This window comes from Mesoplodon bidens (genome assembly GCF_964165515.1).
Source record: "Mesoplodon bidens genome assembly, chromosome: 18".
NCBI lineage: Eukaryota > Metazoa > Chordata > Mammalia > Artiodactyla > Ziphiidae > Mesoplodon > Mesoplodon bidens.
This window is the reverse complement of record NC_138175.1, coordinates 6,336,739-6,362,266: the sequence shown is the minus strand read 5'-3', so window position 1 is coordinate 6,362,266 and position 25,528 is coordinate 6,336,739. Positions and strand designations below refer to the sequence as shown.

The following is a 25,528-nucleotide window of genomic DNA, read 5'->3' as shown; positions in this document are numbered from 1 at the left end:
ATTACCAAAGGGGAAGCAGGGGAGGGATATATTAAGAGTATAGGATGAACAGATGCCCACTGTATAAAATAGATAAACCACAAGGACCTACTGTATGACTCAGGGAACTATATTGAATATCTTGTAATATATATATGTATGACAGAATCACTTTGCTGTATACCTGAAACTAACACAATATTGTAATTCAACTATACTTTAATAAAAAGAAAAAAAAAGGATGTGGGTTGGAAGAACTCTGAATTAACAACAATCATGTCAGCTCAGACCTGGACACCCACATTAATTAAGGTATTGGCTAATAGCTCTAATAAAGATGCTCCAGCCTTATCCAGCCTTCAGGAAGGGGGCAGGGAGCAAGAGGAGAAGATAGCATCTTTTTTTAAAGGACATTGGCTGCAAGTCTTCATCTCATTTCACTTTGTTCTCCATGGGCCAGAGCTGAGTCACATGACCACACTCAGCTGCAAGGGATGCTGGGAAGTAGAGTTTCTAGCCAAGTAGCTATGTGCGGAGGTAAAACCCAGAGAGTGCAGATGAGATTCCATTACCACAGGAAGACACACAGTTTCTTCCAGAGCCAAATGAATGAAATAATGCCATTTGCAGCAACGTGGGTGGACCTAGAGATTATCATACTAAGCGAAGTATGTCAGACAGAGAAAGCCTCTACCCTTCATTGCTGGATGAATATTTTGCTTTGCTGTCTCCACTTAAAAATTAGGTCAGTAAAAAAAAAAAAAAAAATTAGGTCAGAAGAAGAGAGATGTTCTCTACTAAAGCCTGTAAACTCTAGGGCCCAGCCCCTTCTCACTCTTTCTCCCTTTTCAAATCTCTTTTCTTTCCAGTTCCCTACATTCTGCTACACATAGACATCCTAAAGCACTGTTCTAAAGTCCCTTGGCTGCAGGCAAGAGACCCGCCCCCCACCATAGCTCAGTGTGTCTTACAAATTGAGCTGGCTGCTCTGACCAACAGCCTCAGGCATTCACCTGTCCGATTTCTAGGGAGAGGGTTGAACAGTGTTTTCCCAGTGTGAAGGGCAAAGACAAAGGAGAATCTCCAGTTGTGTGTGTTCATCTCCTCTTCCTCCCAGATACATAGAACTTGTCTCACAATGTAGTTTCTTTCAGAAGCAATGTTGAATTCTCATCAGAGCTTATGCTCACATTCTCACCAGGAGCATCTTAAATGGTTCTCTATCTCGGACAGGAGGGCTTGGCTTCTCTGGATTTTGCTTTATTTTGATTTGATTTGTTTCTTTTTAAATATTTGCAGTGGGTTCAGCATCTTTAAAATAATTCCTGCCAGGGCATTTATGAGGCCTGACTAAAATTATAGCAAGTTGTAGGGTCAGCCTCATCCATCGTGGATCAAAATGAATAGCAGACATTGAAAGACTTCAATTAAGATATGACTTCTGTTATATTATTCAGAATATTCTCTTCCTAGCATGGGTGTTTTGTTTGTTTGTTCATTTTTAATGAGGCAAAAGTCCTTAATTTGCAATTCACAGTATAATTTAAAATCATTTTGAAACGTACTAAGTCCAGGGTCAGCATTGCATTTTATGTCCTTGAGGTCAGTAGCTTAAGAGGGCTGGTGTTTTAGGTGCACAGTGTTGAACTCAAGTGTCCTTTAACATGAAACTCTATAGTAATTGTCATCTTCTGGATGCTCAGTGGAGGTACTTTCAAGTCTGAATCACACCTTTAATTCAAAAAAGGCTCAATGTAATAGTTAATTACCATGAAGGAGTTTATTACCATGTTAGGTGTATGTTTTTAGATGCGAGTGATAATATAACTTTTCATTAATACAGAGAGAGAAAAAAATGTGATCTGAGATGCCTTCTCCCTGATGCATAAGAAAACAAAATTCAGACACATCTCATAAACAGTTTGGACTGACACAACTTACTTTCCCCCAAGGCAGCTCCTTTGTGAAAAATGCCAAAGCCTGCCTTTCTGGGCAAATCAAAGGCTAAACCTGGGAAAGATGGGGTGGGTTGGGGAAGTCTGGCCTAGTGCTTTGCTGCTTGGTGAGGCTTTAATGACACCACTCTCTGCCGTGTCGTTTGCTCAGTCTTTGTTGACGGGCCAAAACCGAACGAGGATTATTTACTTTTGTTATCACTGGTTTGCTTCTGATGGTGTCTAATCAAGAAACTAAGTGAAGTGAGCCATAACTCCAGCAAGAGTTTGAGGGGAGTCAGGAGCCATTACTAATGTTTAAAAAGTGGGTCTTTTCAAAATGATGGCAATTGGATTTTCAGAAACTGGTTTTACCCCAATATGATGTTTGGGTGAGTTAGAGTAGAAACTCCAGTTCCTGAAATTCACTCAGATAGGAATGATCTGATTTGCCATTAAAATGCTATGTGTTCCATTTTCTCCTGATTTGAGTGACTTAAATTCCAGTGATAGCCAGCAGTGTTTATTGACCCTTTACACTAGACGCCATGGGAACCGATCTGTGAAATCTCTCTCATTTAATTTTCATCCTAGTCCTGTGAGTTATATGTATCAACCTGCAACCCATTTCACAGACGAGGAAACTACAGTTCAAAATTGTGGCTTAGCTTGTCTAAGATTCCATGACTTGTCAAGTTCTGAGCTCTGGTTCTCTAAACTATATTGCTGCCCTGAGAAACTTCCCTAAGAGCAAAAAAAAAATCTGGTGAGGAAATGCTTTAAAATTATTATGCATCTCACTTTTTATTTTTTCCATATCCATACCTGGCCAAACAACAACGACAGAAGGTCACATTGTATTTGTCCTTTTCTCCAGTTGGTTACCTGCCTACTTACTTTGTTACTTTTATTCATCATTAAGTGATTGGTAGATGATAATAGCTAAGTAAAGGAATGCAAATGAAGGGAATTAATCCATTCATTGATTGAATCACCATGTACTGATTCATCATGTGCCAGGCACTGTTGCTGGCTCTTGAGATACCCTGAGTTTGCATTCTTGAGAAAGAGGAAGACAGTAAGTAGTATAAATAACAAAAACGTACAGTGTGTACATTTTGATAATGAGAAGTGCTAAGGACAAAAAAGCAAAGAAATGCCAAGGTGGGGAAGTATTGAAATGTTAGATGGCGAAGCCCTGTGGCAAAGGTGATATTTGAGTAGTTACCTAAAAGAAGTTAGGACATGTGGAAGGGAGCCTTGGATATGTAGGGGAAGAGCATCACAGGCAGAGTGTATAACAAATGCAAGGGTCCTGAGGCAGGAGCATGCCTGGGAGTTTGAGAAAGAGCCAGTGAGGCTGGAGTGACTGAGGGCAAGACTAGCAGGACATGATGCAAAACATGGACTAAGGTACATAAGGTATTGTAGATTAGAGTAAGAACTTGACTTTGACTCCACATTTTGAGTGGAGTGGTGACATAAACCTAAAGCTGTATCTGGACCTTTCTTTGCTGTGTTGACACCATTGCGGGTGGGAGTGGATGGAGGGGGAAACTGGGAGACCAGTGCAGTACCTGCTGCAATAGCCCAGGAAGGAAGAGGCCTTCCTCCCTCCTTTCTTTAGACTTCATAGATTTGTGTTTCATGTCTATCTCATTCAAAAGGATGAGTCACTGAATGACACTTACTTAGGCCTTTTGATATTAGCATCCATTATATTACATTTTCTGAGAGAGACGTATCTCCTTTAGGAGACGGTGTTGCAGAAAAACAACCCTCTCAATTTAAGCAGAGTGGATCAATAAGAGCTGTTTTTCATTTGCTTCAATTATGATGTTTATTAAAAAAGGAAGGCTGTGAACCAACTGTAGTTAAGTCTGTTATTTTAATAAAATTACACATGCAAGTATTTTAGGTGCCTTCCTATGTAGTAACAGATACTTCCCATTTTCGTTTCTCAAGATAATTCTAGATAATAGACCTCATTATTCCCATTTTACAGATCAGGAAATTGAGTGTCAGAGATTCTGTGCAAAAACTTGTAGAGCTGGGAGGGAGGACTCTTCACATTTGTGCATTCTGGCTCCAAAGCTGATATTATCTCTGTATATTTAATGGATATTTGTATTTTTAAATTAAGTATCAAATAGTGCATAGTTAATACTGGTTAATGTGTTTTTTTTTTTTGTTTTTTTTTTTTTGTTTTTTTTTTTTTTTTGCTGTACGCGGGCCTCTCACTGCCGTGGCCTCTCCCGTTGCGGAGCACAGGCTCCGGACACACAGGCTCCGCGGCCATGGCTCGCGGGCCCAGCCGCTGCGCGGCATGTGGGATCCTCCGGGATAGGGGCACGAACCCGTGTCCCCTGCATCGGCAGGCGGACTCTCAACCACTGCGCCACCAGGGAAGCCCTGGTTAATGTGTTTTTAATCAAATCATTGAGTCATGTAGCTGTTCAGTCATCTGGAAGATTATCTATGTCAGGGATTGTCACCCTTGAGCATGAACCAGAATCTTCTGGAGGACATGTTGACCTGCACATCACTGGGCTCTATCCCCAGAGATTCTGATTTAGTCTCAGATGGAGCCCAAGAACCTGCATTTCTAACAAGCTCCTAAATGGTGCTGATGCTGCTGGTTCTGGGACCACACTTTGAGAATCCCTAGTGTACGCCAGTCCTATCATTTATGCAATGAACAAATTGAAGATCAGGGAGGTTAATACTATTTTTAACGATCAGGAAAACCCCCTCCCTCCTGAATTAACTCTGCAAGAAAAATTGAACTACAGAGATAGATAACTAACTCTCAAGTAGAAATTTAGAGTTTGTTGGCTTCTTTGCTTATTTCAATTCAAGAGTATAAACCATAGGATGTCTTTGTTCTCACATTTTCTCTTCATTTATTATCTCCTTTTGAAAATTTAATCTAGAGGAGCTCTGTCCCTCACACACTTTTCACTTCTGCTGCCCTTTATTTCCCCTTTTCACTTTGAAATTTGTGTTGTGCTTTGTAGTTGCTCAGAATATTTTAGAAAACATCATCACATGGATGGATCTGTTACAAACATGGCTGGTGAAGGCTCTAGATAGCTACGCAGACCCCTACTGAATCAGCGTTGCTTTTCTTTCTTTCTTTTTTCTTTTTAAGGGAATTAGAGATAATTTGTGCCTTTGAGGCTAGAAACATCCTTTGGTGAAATCTATCCGTCCATTTTTTTTTTTTTTTTTTTTTTTTTTTTTCCGGTACGCGGGCCTTTCACTGTTGTGGCCTCTCCCGTTGCGGAGCACAGGCTCTGGACACGCAGGCTCAGCGGCCATGGCTCACGGGCCCAGCCGCTCCGCGGCATGTGGGATCTTCCCCGACCGGGGCACGAACCCATGTCCCCCGCATCGGCAGGCGGACTCTCAGCCACTGCGCCACCAGGGAAGCCCTATCCGTCCATTTTTGACGTCAGTCACAGTGGTGGTGCTTACTTGCGTCAATTGTAGAAAACAGCTATTCTGGGACTGCTCATCCTTCAAGGTGAAGTTCAAAGGCCGTTTCTTCCATGAAACCTTCTAGGACTCAGGCTCAAACCAGACCGCTTGTTCTTTTTTCCTTCGCATAGAACTTAGTTTACACTTCAATTGTATTCCCAGTTACGCAACATTGCCACCTGATTTTAAATGGCTGGCTGACTCACTGACTGCCTCTTTATTAAAGATAGGGTCTGATCTTTCTTCTGTTTTATGCGTATGGGATGCATAGAATCCTTGAGACTAGTTTGCTGAGTAGGTGAGAGACAGCAAAGCCAAGTAGTCAGAGGTGTGAGCTTTGCAGTTGTGCAGATTTGTTTGGACACTAGGTTCTTCTACACCTGTCACACAGGTGTAGCTTCACAGATATACCTGTCACACAGTCTCCATTTGGACTCAGTTTCTTTATTTGTAAAGTGGGGAGATAATACCAATATGACACACAGTTGTGAAAAATTAATAAGATACTGAGATAACGCATGCAAAGTCTTAACACATTGCCTGACTCATAGAAAGAGCTGAATAATGTTAGATGTAAATGCAGTGTTCACAGACGCACTCTAACCTCTGGAGGGTTAGTTAAATGGGAATTGAGTTACTAACTTCAATACGTTGTGGAAATCCAAAACCACCCCCCTAATTTATACTGATTTCTGGGAGCTTGTATCTTCATAACCTGCCTTGCCTCTGGGTCCTGTGCCTTAAAGGCTGCCTCTTTCTTGAGCTACGCCAAGCAGACAGTAAAACATGGCTCCTGAACCAGTTTGCACAAGAAACACACATACACATCATTTATGAACACGGTAGATTTTACCAAGGATTTGAGGATCCGGGAAGTCATTCATGATCTTCCACCACCTCTCCAGCTTCCCCCTTTCTTCCCCCCCGCCCCAACCCCGATTCTGCTCCGCACATCTTCTTGCCCGATTTCCTGTTTTCTCCCAATTAACCTTTCATTATTTATGCAGAGCTCTTTAGCAACCACTGTGTTTTTCCCACCCAAACCCAATGGGAGGCTCAGTACATCCAAGGGTCTTGCCCTTGCCCATCTTCCTCAGCACGCACTGGGGTTGAGCTTAGCAACCGTTGTATTCATTACAGCTATTATGAACGTTTTCGAAGTTGTTACTGGTGAAAGAGTGAGAGAATGACTTTACCTCATTCTCCCATCATCCCTCATGCACTCTTGTTAATTATCACCAGATTTCATTTTTATACCCAAGCCTCAGCCTAGAACTGTGTCCTCCTTCCTCAGTACCCTTTGAATGAACAGCAATATGAACAAAAATTTGTATCCGTGATACCCAGGCTTAAAAGGCATTAAGAACTCAGGAAACCATCCAACTCAAACTTACAAAATTAAAGAGGAAGTACGTGCTGTAGTTCAAACATGGTACTTTTCTGAGTTCGTTGGTATTTAATTACTTAAAATGCACAGTAACCATCCCTTTGCATTGCTTCAATATAGCTACTAACCTCATGGAGATGTTAAAACAATTTGAGGGATTTTTGGTTTCTGTCTTTCTTTTTTGCCTTTTTACTCAAAGAAATGGTGATTTGCTTCTTGCTAATGAACCAAGCCCTCATCAGAGAAAAAAAAATAAAATCACTATTTCCTTACCACCTTTGGGCTGGGTAGTTCCCATTTCATTTTCCAGGAAGCTAAATCTTCAAATGGGTTCACTTACAGAGTGAAGAAAATCAGACATCTTAGTCATTTTGGGGAAAATCATGACAGACCCTCTACAAGAAAAGAAACAAAAATTAATGACAAATCACATGAGAAAATGACAGATCATTTTATGTGCGTGAAACAGACCTTGAAGACAAACAGTTTTGTGTGTGAGCTTGATCAAAAGCATGATTCTCAGCTAATTTCTTGGCTCTAAATTAGATTATTGCTTTAGAGACATAAAAAAATGTAGATATGTACAACTCTCCTCTGCTCTTCTGGGTGTATTCGTCTTCTCTATGTTGCTTGTCCATATATTTAATGGCTGCAGATAATGGATTTTAAAAGTGTATTTAAAAAGTTAAACCTCTTGGGATTCTATTTTGAATGGAAAATATCTCCCAGCAGATTTTATTCTTGAAAATTAAAAGTAATACACGGGCATCGAGATAACATTTAATTGAGTGTTTGTGAGTCATTTTCCCCACTTTGCTGATAGTCTTTGTGACTAATCATGCAACTGAGAGTGCAAAATACATTGGGAGAGTTTACTTGCCTTAGCACTCGGGTGGCTTAGAGTAGGTCTTTTGAAAAATGGGGGAGAAAAATGTGACCTTGGCCTACAGCAGGGGTCAGCAAACTTTTTCTGCGAAGAGCCAGAGAGTAATTACTTAAGGTTTGTGAGCCAGACAGGCTAAAGTAGCCATGGACAACATGTAAACAAACAGTGTGGCTGTGTTCCAATAAAACTTTATTTATAAAAGAGGAAGTTGGCTGGAATTGGCCTTCAGGCCATAAATTCCTAACTCCTGGTTTAGAGGGACATGTGGTCGTAAGATGACCTGCAAACTCTTTGTTTCTCTCAGCTGATTTTAGATTTTTATGTCAGTATATGAGTGTGAATTCAGCTCATGTGTTCAGCATCTCAACTGGGCATCTCAACTCTAGAAAGTTTGCAGTGCAGCTTTCTCTACACAGCTGGCACAAAAAACAAACCAAGGCAATGAGGCCCATTTGCTAGTGTCATAATAGTATTTCCCTTTCACAGGTTCTATACACACCCCAAACCCTGGTTCACAAGGTGGGGTTAAGCATCTCACAAAGAGCCTTGAGGCTCCCTCTATCCATTGGCACAGGAGATGAACAGAAAAGCAGAAATAACATCAAAACCTCCAGTCCACATTTCAAAGTTGGGTGCCAGCATGGTATCTGATATAGGAACAGTCTGACAGGTCATACCTCAAAGACTGATTCATTTAGAAAATAGTTACTGAGTGCCTACTATTTGTCAGGCTCTGTGCTAGATACAAGGGTTACTAGGCTGACAAAGCCCCTGCAAGTGTGAGGGTTTTATTCTGGTAAGGGAAGCGGGGGACCAAGGGAGGGGTTGGACTGAGTTTCCTCTTTGAAAATGGGACTCTGGTTAGCAGCTGTGTGGTAGCAAACAGAAATATCAGCCTCATCCATACAAACCTGTATTCATTCCACAAAGCATATGCCTAGTCTCTGCGGAGTAAAGAGAGAATGAAGACAGAATGAAAATAGAATGGCAAGCAAGACACTGTTCCTTCAAGAAGCTCACAGACTAGTAAGGAGAAAAGCAAAAGAACAAGCGATGACGATCTGAATTCCTAAGTACTCTGGCACACCATGAAATTCACAGAAAAGGAAATTTAAATGGCCAATACTATGAGACCACACCTAACCTCACTATTCATCAAAAATATGCAGATTAACACCAAACTTTTTTCCATCTATCAAATTGGCAAAAAATATTATCCACTGTTAGTGTGAGGAAAGAGAACTCTATTACACTTTGCATTAGGGTCCAAGGCCATAAAATCTTTCTGGTGGACGATTTGTCAGTGTCTAACTAAATTTTAAATGGGCATTTAATTTCAATCAACAATTTATAAGATGGGTCTCAACTGTAGAAAAATACTTGCACATATGTACAAAAAGGCAGGTCTAAATGTATTTATTACTAACCAGTTAGTAATTATGAAACAGGAAATACTCATGTCCAGCAATAGGAGACTGCTTTAATGATAGCATATTCATACTAAGAGGAATTATCCAGTCATGAAAAAGAAGTATTTCTATATGAGCTGACATAAAAAGCTTGTAATAGGTATAAGAACAAAACTACTGTACCATATCCGTGTGTATACAGTTTGTTAATGTGATAGAATGTACACCAAATCGTGTGGTTAATGGGATAAGTGAGGGATGGATGAGGGGTAAATGGGTGCATTTCCCATTTCACTCCAGTGATATTAAAAACATTTTGTTGTATTTGGAAATGGCCATTAAAATAATACGTGTTGTAGGATGGGTGCATAGTAAAAGATTATCCACTGTGTAAGTTCACCCTTAATCATAGAAGGGTCTGCAATTCAGTTATCTATAGAATAACCAATCTACACCCCTGGAGTGCCTTACTTATTACTTTGAACACCATACTTCTTCAGAGTGGAAAGAAGTCATTCCTTTCTGCCTGATGTTATCCCAGGATATGTCAAGTCATATTCCTAGTGATGGTATCTGAAAATCAACATAATCCAAAGGTCCTCTCTTCACAGTGTTTGCAGTAAGATTTCATCATCTTAACATTTAAGTGTTTTCAGATTATATCCTTTTAAACATCTGTGATTCATTATCGTAAATATCACAGTTGTGTGGGACCATATGCTTCAGCTTACAGCACATATACATAAAGAAAAAGCACGAGCAGTAAATTTCAGGAACCTTAGGCTTGCCGTGGGTATGTGCAAAAAGAACATTTCCAGACACGTGGGGCCTTCTGTAATCACAGTAATATGCTCGAGGTCCCCTATAAGAATCCTTCAACGCAAAAGTTGCCACTTTTGATGGAAAGCTGTGATTTACATTTGGCTCATGCACTTCCCATGATAATTCAGGTGGGGTGGAAAACAGCACAAAAGCCTTCAGCTGCACTGCCTTTTACTTCTTAAGGAAATGAATGTGGGCCATTGTTGTCAAGTGAAGACATCACAGGAAAATGGGATACATTTAACAAGTGATGAGATACTCTTGGCAGGCATCCTCTTGCATTCCCACGAGGCTAAAGCTAGATACGATGCCATACGGCATAAGGGATGCAATAAAAAATCTCTTGGCAACTGGAGGATGAATAGGCATGACCTAGAGGGCTGATCATTTTCTTGCTTACATCAGAAACCCGTATATGCATACAAGAATTAATTGTGCTTCATGTATTGTAAGCCAGATCACTTTATTTTAATTTCCGGATAAGGTCTTGTCAACTAGACAGAAGCAATTTGTCTGAGCATCTCACCCACTGCAATTAGGGAGGAGGTGAATGAATTAATTGGTTACAACCAAAAAGAGTCCACTAATATTTTTGATTGCCAACTTTTACCAGGGCTAGTACAGAGTGTAGCCAGAGAGATGGAGATGAAGCTATAGGAGGCTCCCAGGTTACCAAAGGATAGGTCAGGAAAAAGTTGTGAAGGTATAGAAGTTGGTGCTGTGCCATGTGTTGCAGTCTGATTGGCATCCCTGCTGGTTATTAACAAGCCACCAACCTCGTCAATACCTCAGGCATACCTTTTAGGAAGGACACTCATTGTTGCCAGAGACAGTGTACTTGAGCCCCCAAACACAACTGTGCAGGTAGCACAAGGACATCTCTGCACAGAAACACTCTAGGTATCCACAGGGAATGCAGGGTGGGATGTTCAAAATGCCTCAGGATTTTTAATACACAAGATGCCCATCCACACACTGGCTACAGGTTATTTATGAGTTTTCATGAAAATCAAACTACTCGGAAGATCATGGATCAAACTTCCATGCTGTTTTTTCCCCTCCCCCATGTGCTGTCTCCTGTAATCTGGGGAATTGTGGTGAATTTGTAGTAGAATAGCAGAGCGCTGGTCTGCAGAAAGTCCAAATCTCTAAAGTGCTTCAATAAAAGTTATAGATAGATCAATGGTAGCAAATTTCACACTTTTCTTTCACCCTTTAAAAAAACCATGCTAATAAAAGCTCTTGAATACTTTTAGATGATTTGGGTCTGCATAAAGATGTGGCTGGGTCCCATTCACGTATTTTCCTAAACCTTTTTCGGAGCCTAATTATTCCCTGAGCTTTGATCTACAGGGTCTTCTGGCTTCTGCTCTATGGGCTTTCCTTCTGATGGATTTAATCATTTACTTCAAGATTCTATGCATCTCTATCTTTGACACCTCTTTCACCTCTAGACAGACAATTTAACTTCCTGTTAATCCAAGTGCTCCTTAACTGCAGAATGACTTCTAACATTTACTTTGAATTTCACCATCCTGGGATAACCGTGCCTCTTCCCCCACGACCTGGAACAGGACTCTCGAATAGAAGTAAAAAGCAGAGTTCCAGCTTTGCTACTTAATGCTGTGTGGCCTTGAGACATTTTTAAATCTCTCTGGGCCTCAGTTTCCTCATCTATTAAATACTACCTTCATGGGACTGTTGGAGAATTAAAATAAATGTTTATTAAGTATTTAGCTGTAAATGGTAACTATTACAGAAGGTAGACATCAACCATGAAAAACCAGCATTATGGTTTAGCAGGGTGTCTTAAAAATCTACAGAAATGCTTTGGATAATTCCCAAAGCATGTTCATATGAATCAAAACTCTTTAACCCTTGATGCCGCAGCCATTTATGTTCACTGAATTAGTATGAACTGGAGGGAATGATCATATTCACATGGCATTCACAACTACGTCATAAACCAAGGTTTGACATTTTACAAATTCTTGTTACCCCGTCAGTTTGTCCATTTTGTGTATCAAGTAGGTTGGTAAGCTAACCCAGTAAAGATTGGCTTGTTGAATTTTTTTTTTTTTTTCTTGCGGTTCGCGGGCCTCCCACTGCTGAGGCCCCTCCCGCCCGGACGCGCAGGCCCAGCAGCCACGGCCCAGGGGCCCAGCCTCTCCGCGGCACGCGGGATCCTCCCGGACCGGGGCACGAACCCGCGCCCCCCGCATCGGCAGGCGGACTCCCAACCACTGTGCCACCAGGGAAGCCCTGGTTTTATGTGAAAAAATTCCTGTCTTTAATCACTAGCTTTCAGAGACTTTTTCAAATATATTAATTAAAGGACACGGAGTGGTGCAGTGAAAAGCCTGGAGCGTGGTGGAACTGGGTTTGAACTCAGTTTGAACTCTATCACTAACCACTGCATGATAGGCAGCTCAGCCTCTCCAAATGGCCCTCATTTACCCCTCTGTAAAACAGCTGAAATATCATATGAGGATTGGGGTGGGGAGCATCACTGACTGAATATCTATTATGTTCTCGGTACTCTGCTAATAGCTTGGTGGTTAGCTTCTGCTCTCCTAGAAACATCCTTCCTCTTACAGGTTCGGAACACTTACAGATCATTGTTTACTGAGTACTGTTTCAGATTATAGATTATAAACTCTTTATAGACCATCTTCTCTATTCACGGTAGCATTTTAAAATGTATTTCAGTCTTTTAAATCAGAAGCTGATTCAATACACATTCCCTGAGGACTCAAACTTTGTTTATTCAGCTTGGACATTTTAATGTCCAAGAAATAAATGTCCAATTTTATTTCTAACATTGGGTTACCCTTGCCACACTCTCACCTGCCTTCATCTCCAAATCATCCTCATTTCTTCTAAAACCCAACAGCTTCTATGGGAGCCCAGAAAGAGAATAGTTGATCATCCTGCTGACAGTTCTAGGGAAGAGATTGAGTCAAAACTAAAGGACCGGGCTTCCCTGGTGGCGCAGTGGTTGAGAGTCCGCCTGCCGATGCAGGGGACACGGGTTCGTGCCCCGGTCCGGGAAGATCCCACATGCCGCGGAAGCGGCTGGGCCCGTGAGCCATGGCCGCTGAGCCTGCGCGTCCGGAGCCTGTGCTCCGCAACGGGAGAGGCCACAGCAGTGAGAGGCCCGCGTACTGAAAAAAAAAAAAAAAAAAACAACTAAAGGACCTTTAGGCCTATGCTGCTCAGTTTTGCTGAGTTGATGGTGGTCATCATTATAATTAGATCTTCAGACTTTCATTGCCAATTAAAAAGTTTGCCCACAGGATTTGCATACTTTTACCATTTGGTTTATGGATTAGTATCAATATTTACCTTAAAAGTTATAATTCATCCCTTCAAATGTTCCTAATGTGTAGCTGCATTCTTAAATATAATTTTATTGTGACTTAAGGCCAAAACATTGTCTAGAAGAACACATCCAATTTTATAATAAAATGTAGAAAAATTATACAGAAATTTCCTTTCTAAGCAATTTTTAGAGAGTACAAATCTTCAGTAAGGTGAGATATACTTGTTGATAACCCCTCACCTTGGATATTTCTGGTAACTATAACCCTGTTCATTGGCTGACTTTTTCTTGCTGCTAGAAATAATTTATTACCTAGAATTATGATCTGCTTGCTTCTAAGATCCACCCTATGGTGGTGTTTGGCCTTTTGACACAATGAAGCAATGGAACACCCATGCTTCAACAGGACATTCCTCCAAATGGTTGTGTGCTCCAACCTTCTGGACTCTGAATATCGTGAAGGCAGATAATCCACCTTATTTGTCTTTATGTTGGCATTTATCCCTTACTGCCTACTGTCTTTCATACTGTAAGTGGACAAATGATACTTTTATGAATTAATGTATGAATATGTTGAGATTTAGAATAATAGGATTTCCCAGCTGTAAGAGACACTATCCAATGCTGGAATCTCTTCTACAGCATTACTGCTCAACGGTCATTTAAGTTCTACTTGAAAGTACCCAATGACCAGCAAATTATTTCACTCAGAAATAACGAGACCTTCCATATGGTACCCTGAATTTCATCAGGCTTTTCTAATATTTGGACAATGACAAGATCATGCAACTAGTAATATTTTTACTACAGCAGCTTATAACTCCCACAAGCACAACTGTAGGACACCAACCCACCTTGCTCCCTTGGCTTTTTTTTTTTTTGCGGTACGCGGGCCTCTCACTGTTGTGGCCTCTCCCGTTGCGGGGCACAGGCTCCGGATGCGCAGGCTCAGCGGCCATGGCTCAGGGGCCCAGCCGCTCCGCGGCATATGGGATCCTCCCAGACCGGGGCACGAACCCGTATCCCCTGCATCGGCAGGCGGACTCTCAACCACTGCGCCACCAGGGAGGCCCCGCTCCCTTGGCTTTTATTCTGGTTATTTCTGGAAGGCCCCAGAGCAATGTATGTGGCCCACCTTCTTTTTTGTTGTTGTTGTTATTCTTTTTTTTCATTGGAGTATAATTGCTTTACAATGTTGTGTTAGTTTCTGCCGCACAGGGAAGTGAATCAGCCATACACATACACGCATCCCCTCCCTCTTGGACCACCCCCACCCCCACCCCTTCCCACCCAACTAGGCCATCACAGAGCACCGAGCTGAGCTCCCTGTGCTATACAGCAGGTTCCCACTAGCTATCTATTTTACTGGTAGTGTATTTATGTCAAACCTAATCTCCCAATTCATCCCCCCCTCCCCTTCCCCTGCTGTGTCCACACGTCCATTCTCTACATCTGCCTTTCTATTACTGCCCTGCAAATAGGTTCATCTGTACCATTTTTCTAGATTCCACATATATGCATTAATATATGATATCTGTTTTTCTCTTTCTAACTTCACTCTTCATGACAGACTCTAGTTCCATCCACATCATTACAAATGGCCCAATTTCATTTCTTTTTATGGCTGAGTAATATTCCATTATATATATGTACCACATCTTCTTTATCCATTCATCTGTTGGTGGACATTTAGGTTGCTTCCATGTCCTGGCTATTGTAAATAGTGCTGCAATGAACATTGGGGTACATGTGTCTTTTTGAATTATGGTTTTCTCAGGGTATATGCCTAAGAGTGGGATTGCTGGGTCATATGGTAGCTCTATTTTTAGTTTTTTAAGGAAACTCCATACTGTTCTCCACAGTGGCTGTATCAGTTTACATTCCCACCAACAGTGCAAGAGGGTTCCCTTTTCTCCACACCTTCTCCAGCATTTGTTGTTCGTAGATTTTCTGATGATGCCCATTCTAACCAGCATGAGGTGATACCTCAGTGTCGTTTTCATTTGCATTTCTCTAATAATTAGTGATGTTGAGCAGCGTTTCATGTGCCTCTTGGCCATCTGTATGTGTTCTTTGCTGAAATGTCTATTTAGGTCTCCTGCCCATTTTTTTGATTGGGTTGTTTGGTTTTTTGATACTGAGCTGCATGAGCTGTTTGATATTTTGGAGATTAATCCCTTGTCTGTTGCTTCGTTTGCAAATATTTTCTCCCATTCTGTGGTTGTCTTTTTGTCTTGTTTATGGTTTCCTTTGCTGTGTAAAAGCTTTTAAGTTTAATTAGGTCCCATTCACTTATTTTTGTTTTTATTTTCATTACTCTAGGAGGTGGGTCAGTCATAAAAGAGCTTGCTGTGATTTATGTCAAAGAGTGTTTTTCCTATGTTTTTGTCTAAGTTTATAGTGTCCAGTCTTACATTTAGGTCTTTAATCCATTTTTAAGCGTTTTTTTAAGCATTTAAGTGTGGGGCGGGGCCTAGTTGGGGTGACGTTTAAGTGTGGGGCGGGGCCTAGTTGGGGTGACGTTTAAGCGTGGGGCGGGGCCTAGTTGGCGTGACGTTTAAGCGTGGGGCGGGGCCTAGTTGGGGTGACGTTTAAGTGTGGGGCGGGGCCTAGTTGGGGTGACGTTTAAGCGTGGGGCGGGGTCTAGGCTCGACCTGTGCAGTGGGGGAAAGGCAGCATGGCCTGAGGGGGGTCTCAGAGTGTGGACTTCCAGAGTTTGGAGGTAAGGCCTGGCCTGAGGGTGTGTGGGCGGTTGGAGGGGGTGTCAGAGGGGGTCTCGGAGCGCCCCGTGCAGAGGTAGGGTCCTGGGTGTGGATGTAGGGGCGGGGCCTAGGCTCTATGCTGCCGGAGGGAGCCTCCGAGGGCGTGGGTTTAGGCCCGGGAGCCCAACAGGCTCCCTGGTGCACAAGTGGGCAGGGAAAATGCTGTCGGCGCTCCCTTCTGTTCCCCTGCCCTCCTGAGGGTCTTCCCAGTCGCCACTGGACCCCTCACCGTGGGTGGGCCCCACTGGGTGTGGGAACTCCTCCCCCCACAGCTGCCCCTCAGGGGTGCCGGTCCCGTTTGTCCGGCCTTTACATTTGCTTCCCCTTCCCTCCTTCCCACTCCCTCGGCACCCATGCGGCCGGAGGGGACCTCGGTGGGCAGAGGATCAGGCCCGGGATCTCAGCAGGCTCCCGGGGGCCCAGGTGGGCAGGGGAAATGCTGGCCACGCTCTCTTCTGGTCCTCTGCCCTCCCAGCAGTGCCCCCACTTTCCCCCTCTGAGCACTGGATCCCTTCCCCTCCCCCAGCCTCCCCTCAGGGGCGCCAGTCCCATGCCGCTTCCACTTCTCCTCCCCACTCACTCCCCCGCAAGTCCTACCCAGTCGCTGGGGGTTCCTCCCGTCCCCTTAAGTGTCTGTGGTCCCCCACTGGTGCCTGGTAGGTGCCCTAGTTATGCAGAGACATGAACTCCATGTCCTCCTAGTCTGCCATCTTGACTCCACCACCTCTGTGGTCCACCTTCTTAAAGGTCCCTTTCTCTATATGTATGTCTGCTCATGGGGTATAGGGGTATTTGGGAAATCACGGTAGTGCCAGAGCATCACACACAGTCAGGATCTGAATCTCAATATAGACTCAGCCAGGACACTCTGCTACATGTCTCAAGACAGCTCCAACAGCAAGATCGAATATAAGTTATAGTGGAGCAAATTTCTTTTCTCATTAACTTACCGACACTCAGCGAGGGAGACGTGTACACATAATTACTAGATAAATCAAAAACTAAGGACTAAGTAAGAGACATAGGCTAGTAATATGAAATCAGAGGGAATCTCTGTAAATCTGAGACTTGGTGATTCTCAAAGTTGCTGAATCAGTGATTCCTGTTTCAATGATCAGGTGACTTTCAAGTCAGCTTACTCAAATCTTTACATTAGTTTGGGCCATCCTTCTCAGTTTTGTTTGGGGAGTTTCAAATTTGCTTATCTACCAAATTACAGTTCTGCTATTTATTCGTTCAACAAACAGGATTGAGTATGTACTGTGTCAGGCACTGTGCCATATAAATTCCAGTCTGAGATACAAATTCATAGTGATTATAACCACCATGGGATAGAAACTGCGTAGCATTTTTTCAGAAAACAACCTGCTGTGTTTAAAAAAAAAAAAATCAGTAGCAAGAGGAAAATGTAAGACCCTGGCAGAAAAGACTAAACCCAGAGCTAGCAGCTCGGTTTTTAATGGCAGGTAGAGAAAATCCCCTGCAAGCAGATGTGGGCTCTTTTTCCAGGAGGGGCCCCTTAAGGGTTTACATGCAAAAAATAGGTTTCTGCTGAAGATCACTTGATGGAATCATTCATTATGATGTCTTTGGCTGACATGATAGAATTGAAACTCTATTTTATCAGACTTGGGATTGACACATGAGATGTATTAAGACCGTTTTATGTGCATTCTGCACCTATCAAATCTACACAGCCTTTGGAGGTGACATCCACTGCTGGGATAATCAGTCATGGTTAGGAGCATGCCAAGAACCTTACAGAAGCTCTGTGGATGTCAATGCTGACTCCATGCCAAACATGGCACACAGGATATGGTTTCGTGCATTCAGGAATCAGGAGGGTAGACAGAATCAGGCTGGAGGATGTATCATACAGGGGATCTGGTCCAACGTGGGTGGGACTGAACATATGTTAATGAAACCTTGATTGACTAGAAGGCTTGAGTAATGAGGGTGTTCTGAGAAGCCGAAGGAAATGTTTTCTGTTTCTCTCACTTGGGTAAATCCAAAGAGCCTCTGGACTAAAGTCCTTTGAGTTCTTTCAAAGAAAGTTGGACCCTACTGAGAATGTGAAAAGCAATTAACTGATGGTCTGTATCCTGGGCAGAGTCCATCTGATGTTTCTGAACTAAGTGCTATTTCAGTTGTTAGAAAGGCATGGCTTTCCATGCCCCAGCGAAGACTCTGCAGATCAACGGATATGCAGGCCCTTCATGCTAAATGGAGCAATTGAATTCTGTTTGACTAACTGAGCTATGAGTACCAGGATATGTGGTACAGTCTTAAGAGGGAGTAAACAACGTACATTCTGCATTTTTGTTTGTTTGTTTTCTTTTCTTTTACCAGCATACTGCTGAAACAGAGCCATTCTCTTCTGTGTGCAAGTATAGGTTGCTAGAAATAGATCCAAGTGCGTCTGACTGTGGGAGGAATACACCTCCCAGGTTGACTGGTTCCAACCCCACACTACTACTGATCGTCACATATCCCCACACACGTGTACAAGTGGATTCTTGGCCACCAAGACTCCACCAGGCCACCAACTCTGAGAGGCCCTAAAGTTATGTGTAGACCAGTCTCTACAAATGTATTTAGGACCATTTGCCCATGTAAGATACGAGTGCATGGATCACAGACTCACCCCAAAACACTTATAAGAATAGCACAGATTCCATATTTAGTTCATACCTATCTACATGAGCAGGCCTGCTCTATATTTTGCAGATAAATTTAAATCCATCTGCACTGTTATATTTTCTGGGATCATAATATGGCTTAATTTGCTTCCTCACACATTTCTAGATGGTAAGGATTCTATGCCTTTTCCATTTCCATCCCTAAGAACCACATTCGAAAGAAAGAAATAGAAAAGCATAAAATCAAGGTCAGGAAGATTAAGCCCCTTAATTCACATGCCAAACTTCCCATTTCAATTGTGGTTTTGTCTCCCAGCTAAAATTTGTCTTTTTGTGACATTTGCATTAAGCCCAGAGGACATTTTGAGTGGAAACACGCTGAAAGCATAATTGAAACTCTGAGTGGTGCCATTTGCCTAATTTGCATTTTCCCCCAGGTGGAGATTTTTTACTTCCCCCCTTTCTTCTCCTAGGGTGTTCAAAGATTATCTCAGAGAATGATGTTGTGCGATTGATTCCAGTAAATCCCCATGTACAGTATATTATATATATAATTTTTTTTCCAGAAGCCATTTTAAATACCAGTGATAAACTATTAAGGAAGTCCTTTGTAGGTTCAGAATAGTACAGATAGCTCCTTTTCCGCCTCAGATAGAGGTTTTCAATATTTGTTCACAAGTTTAATGGTTTATTAGAATTTTTCCTTTCAGTTTTCTTCATGGTGTTATTCTGAGCTACTTAGGAGGTTGTCTCTATAGAAACATCTATTTAAAAAAAAATAGACATAGGCTATTCAATTTCATCCTTCCTATGTTCTTTGAACTCTTCACCCTGAAACATGCACTGGCTTGATCTCCATTTAAAAGTTTGAGAATCACTGACGTTTTGATTGTGTCAACAAAGTTCATAATGTAAGACAATGCAGGGCTGATCCTATCAATTGTGCCCTGTAATAGGAAATTTAAGGTGAGATTACAATCAGTGGGGAAGTAGAGTCTGTTTCCTTCAGGAGGAAGAAGAAACAAAGAGTGTTGTGACCTATTTCTGTTTTGATTAATATTAAAACACGCTCCTCGGAGTGGTCTAGGTTTGTGCCTTTTCTAAGGTTTTCATCTTTCTCACAACCTCATTACTCATGTTGTATATATTATTTCAAATATCAGAAGCTCTCCTAGATTATATCAGATAATCATATATAATTATATCAGAGCCCTCCTAGATTTTAAGCCTGAGTAGGGTAGAGCCAGGCGTGCATTTGTTCAAATGAGGGAGGAATATAACCCAAGCCAGCATTTCTGGAGAATGGAACACACATCATTGTGAGGGTTTTAGTGCATGCATGGACAAACATATGTTTTTACTTCTTAAATTTATTTTAACATTTTTAGAAAAAACACATTTGGCACATTCATCATGTACTATAAAGATTATCTTCAAATAATTTTGTAAATGAAAATGTGAGTCAATTAAAAGAAAAATATTAAATGAATAATAGATCAGGTATGAAAGTATGGCTAGACTGTGAATCTGGAAGCTAGCTGGTTTTTAGGAAGGAGCACATTTGCTTAGGCAGACTAGCCTAGACTAACAGGCCTTAACCTCATTCGGGCACACTAGGTCTCGGTTGCCAGAGGAGAAAAGTCCTCACATCAAACGGGTAATGTGAGGATTCACCGCAGTCATGGATAGAAGACTCTCAGCACAGCGTCGCTCTTTTAGAAAAAAGAATGACTTGGATTTTTGGCCTGTTATCTTTACAAACAATCCATTTGAAGAATATTTAACATCCCTTTGTGGCGTCCACTATGGGCAGGCACTGTAATTTCACTCCTTTGATGTCATTTTTCCTTCATGACTCCTTATGTGAGACAGGTAGGGCTTTGCCAAGAAAAGTGCGGGGATCCAAAGATGGGCAAGTTTGGATCAGAATCATCTGCCTCACTCCTTTAGCCTCAGCAGAAATGTCTGTAGTAACCATCCCCATGGTAACCGCATAGGCCAGAGCATGGGTACCTGGCTAGGAGGAGGTGGAAGGACCCAGGAAGCAGGCAGAAAACCAGCTCGAAGAAGGAAGCTGTGTAGAAAAGGAAAGTGAAGCTCCTTTAATGTCCAGAATTACAGGAATAATGATGAGAATAGTTCTTTTTCATGGGGCACCAGGGTCTGTCCAAAGTGCTTTATGTACCTAGGTATATATCTTGTTTAATGCTTACCGTAAGAATTATAGTACCTATGAGGGGAGGTACTGTTGTTTGTTCCTTGGTTAAAGGGACAGGTGGTTTTCCCAAGGTCTCAGGGCCACTACACATGAGCCAGGATTGGAAAAGGGCTTAGAAACCTACCATTAAAACTGCTTCTTCTTAGGGCACGAGAATAGCAGTTCCTGGCATGATAGGTCCCCACCCTCTTCTCTGTGCCAGGAATCTCTGGGAAATGTGGAAACCTGGCATCTTGACAAGGAATCCATTGTCCAAGGTCCTAGTTCTTGGCCCTGGCTGCATTAGATTCATCTGGGGAGTCTTAAAGAGATACTAGTGCCTGGACCCCAGCTTAGCTATGTCAGAATCTCGGTTCGGAGTTGGGACAGGTATTGCTACTTCTTAAAAATATTCTCTAGGTGATTCTCATAGCCTTGAAAAAGACCCACAGTCTAAAGCACTCACTCCTGAACTGGTAAAAGGTGTCTAAAATACATAAGACCCAATTATGCAACCCTAGTTACTTGATAGCACAAGTTGGGAAGAGAGCTAGAATATATTGAGGGCCTACTGTGTGCCAGGTCCTGAATGTAGATGTGGTCTCTCAGTATGCCCTCACCTGGTACCTCTGACGACCTGGAGGGATCCGTGAGAGGCCTGAGGGGACAGGATGGGGGCAGCTGCCCTTTTTCCCCTCACTTATCATTTCTTGGAAATGGATGTGCCGAGAGCTTGAACTATAGATGCAGACTGATCAGACTGGGACCAGGGGTCTGCCTTTTCTGGGTGTGTGGCCTTGAGCATGTTAGTCAGTCTCTCCAAGGCTCAGTCTTTTCTCCCATAGTATGGAAATGATGCTTATAGATTATGCATTCTCAGTGGGGCTGTATGTCACCAAACGGGTGACATGGGTTCTTGGGAGAGAGGCAAAAATTGTCCTTTGTGTGTGTGTGTAGAGTACAGATATACATGCAGTAAATAAACTGGTATACAGTATGTCTATTACATTGACAATTCATGAGAATGGTGGCTATTAGACAAAAACATCTAAAAACGTTCCTGGGTCAGCGGAGTTAATGAAAAAAAGTTGGGAAATGCTGCTATAGATTAGAATTGCTATGAGGCTAAAAGGAGAGACTGAATGTACAGTCTTGGGCACAGAGCCTGGCACTCAGATGCCACTCAGTAAATAACAAGTTACTGTTCTTTGTCAAAACTTCATTCAACACTCACACGCCGATCCCAACTATGCTTAGTGGCTATGCAAAGCTTTATTGGGATTATGAGGGAAGATAAGGCACCACCCCTGACTTCACCAGTGAGCTCAGTCAAAGCTAAGCACAGGAGGCTAAGTGCTGTCCTGAATGGATGCACACAGAGCCTGGGGAACTAAGGGGAGACCATGGCTGAGCTCTTCATTTCCTACCTGGCTCCACTGCTGGGCTCAGCCAAGACAAGAGGTGATAAGGGGCCTTCCTTCTCAGTTCCCAGCCTTGTCTTCAGTATCTTCTGTGCCCAGTATGGAAGAGGTACCCGTGCACCACCACCACTAGAGCATCATTTAGCCCGAGAGAGTAATTAAGTGGAATTGTTATTGATGGCCTCCTGTATGGAAAAGCTTTCTGTTCATTGCTGGAGATGAATAAAAGAATAAGATCCAATTTCTGCCCTTGGTTCTGATGGGGAAAACAGATACATAGAGTGGACCTGTTGATACGATATGATATAAAATTCACTATGTACCGGAAATGCTGGCAACGCAAAGAGGATATTTGGAGAAGTGGCCCAAGCTGCCTCTCCAAGAATGATAGAGTTAATGACAGAGTCAGCAGGGTGAAGAAGCTGGGAAGTACTTACCTTCTGCACAGAGGGAGCGATACAGCCCATCGAAGGGCAGGAGGGGAGCGTAGCTGTCGGGAGGTGCGGAAGTGGCTAATGTGGGAGACAGAGTGAAGATGGACGCCAGTGGGGGCCAGTGGACAGCTTGGACAGGGAGGATCTTGGGTGTTGAGCATTGTTTTGCATGGGGAGCCAGAGCTGTATGAGACTCAAGAGGAGGAAAGTCAGTTCTGCAGTTGTGATGGACGGGTCCAGATTTCCTTCAAGGAATACGTCTTTCTGTGGCCTTCCAGACCCCACATTTCCCGGACCAGCTTATCTCTTCTTTGCTTTCTCCCTTGCTCTCTGTGCCCATCTCACTGGCTTACATGCAGCTCCCTGAGTGCCACAGGGCCGTTCCACATGTTGTGGTTCTGTCTGCCTGTAATAAGTCCCCTATTAATGTCCATCTCCACCCCTCCACCCTCACACTAGACTTCAAGCCAGGGACTGTGTCCATCTTTGTTCAACATTATAACCCCAACATCTGGCATAACCTGGGCTTAGGAAATATTTGTGGAAGGAAGGAAGGAAAGAGAAAAGGCAGGAAGGAAGGGAAGAAGGAAGGAATTGACCTGTGAAACTAGAATCCCTACAGGGTCTTTCTATTCTGGGAAGATAATTATTGTGGTGATAATAACCATATTAGCCTTTGTATGCCTTCCCTAGCCTCCAGCCCTTCCCAGCTGAGACTGTCTTCTTTGATCCTACCCAGGGACTAAGGCCAGACCAGCATCCTGGCAAAATAGACAAGTTCCCAAGCGGGCCCTGTCATCTGAGCAGTGTGCCTTCAGTGGATTGATGCTAACTGATGCTGACAATGGAAGCGACTTCCGTGTCTCTCCTTCATATAGTTCACTTCCAAAACCTGAACCACGCCCAATCACTCTTAGCTACGAGGATGGTCAGAAGAAGTGAACAGGTGTCTGAGAACTGCAGACTCCCAAGAGATCCCATGTGTGTACATTACAGAGAAGCCCCTAGGGCTGACTTGGCAGCCAGGAAAGGCGCTGGAGCCCTGACACAGAGGGACCTCGAGGTGGCACTGGCACCCTGTGAAGTGCTTCTGGGCTGGGCGGGAACGTGGGAGCAGGACTGAGCTGGGGACTCACGTCATTATATGCAGGTTCTGATGGGATTTCAGGAGGGGAGTGTTTTACAACAGGGCTTTGTCTTTACTGAGATCAGGTAGTGGTGAAAAGCAGACAGACCAGGGTTCAAATCTTGGTTTTATGATTTACAGACTGTGTGCTGGGCACCTCCTTTGCCCTCTCAGAAGCCTCAGTTACTTTATCTACAGACTGTGGAGGGAGGGGGTCAGAACTGTTGTAAAGATTAAATAAGGTCATGTACGTAAAATGCTTAGCACTGAGTCTCATGTGTAGAAAGTGTTCAACTCACATTAGCCATTATAATGATCAGCTAAAATGGTTATTATCACCGTAAGAATTATGGTCCCAGAATAGAAAGATCAGCTTAATTCAGCAGTTATATGGCTTTAACAGTGTACTTGGACCCAGGTAGATATTGTCACTAAAAGACACACAAGAAGGTTCCTGGTAGTAATATTTTAAGAACCCCAAACTGGAAATAACCCATATGCCCATTAACAGTAGAGTACATAACTAGACACAGTATGGCCACATAATGGAATTCTATACACTGACGAGGATAAACTGCGCTACTTGCAGCCACTTGGATGAATCTTACAAACATAATGTTGAGTGAAAGAGGCAGACACAAATGATCACCCACTCTACGATTCCATTTGCATGAAGTGCAAGTACAAATGAAACTCATCTATGGTATTAGAAGTTAGGATAGTGTAGCCTTTGGGGAGGAGGGTAGGGATTTTACTCAGGGAGGGGGAGGAGGGGGGGCTGGTAATATTTTGTGTCTAGGGCTGGGTGCTGGGTACACGGATGTGCCCACTTTGTGAAAATTCATTGAGCTGTACATTCTGATTTATGTGCGCTTCTGTATCTGTGTTATGCTCCAATTAAAAGTTTAGGAAACAAACAAACAAGCCTGTTTAGCAGAGAGCTAAGAAAACAAAAGTGGGAGTGGGGAAGAAAGCAGGTAATACAATTCCACGCTTACCCACAGGGTCCCCAGAGTTTACAGAGGAAGGCAGATGGGCACACACACATACAGACAATAAGTGGTGATACCTATAGTAACAGAACTGTGCACTAAGTAAAGACGCACCGCAGAGGGAAGTGTGATGGATCAGCTGTCACAGCTGCTGCTCACGGTAACGGCCCTGAGCTCCATGCGGTTCCGCCAGCATGGCTGCTGCTCGGACACGACCACAGGAAGTGCCCTCGCATCTATCCAGCCACTGTCCTAATCTGGGCCGGGCATCATTGGTATGACACCAAACTAACAGTTTTCTTGGCTTCTCTTCTTGCCCTTCTCCAAACCACTCTCTAGAACCCAGAGCAACTAAATTAGAATCTTTGGACTGGGTGCTCAGTACTTAAAAACAAATCTCCCATGTTATTCTGATACACCCCAGCCCCGTGGGAAGCACGGATCTACATTGGAACCAGAACACACACCTGACCTTGACCCTCTCCACACTAAAAATAGTTCAGGGCTATGGACCAGAACACACGCCTGACCTTGACCCTGTCCACAATAAAAATAGTTCAGGGCTATGAGGCAGCCCCCTAACTTAGTGGCATTTCCTAATTTGTATCTGAAGGACATGTTCAGCTTCATTTCAAGCCTCTCCACCTCCCCAGCCCTGCATCATTTCAAGTCCACCTCTGGTCCCAGTGCACTGAGTTAGTTCTCTTTCTCTGAGTCTGTTTTGTTACTTCACCACCT

At 43.0% G+C, this 25,528-nt stretch overlaps 1 protein-coding gene across 1 annotated transcript in view; it reads left to right on the top strand.

Moving 5' to 3' along the window:
- Nucleotides 1-25,528, top strand: part of CDH13 (cadherin 13) — a 1,033,476-nt gene that overhangs the window by 356,132 nt on the left and 651,816 nt on the right. The gene's annotated exons all lie outside the window — the stretch shown is intronic.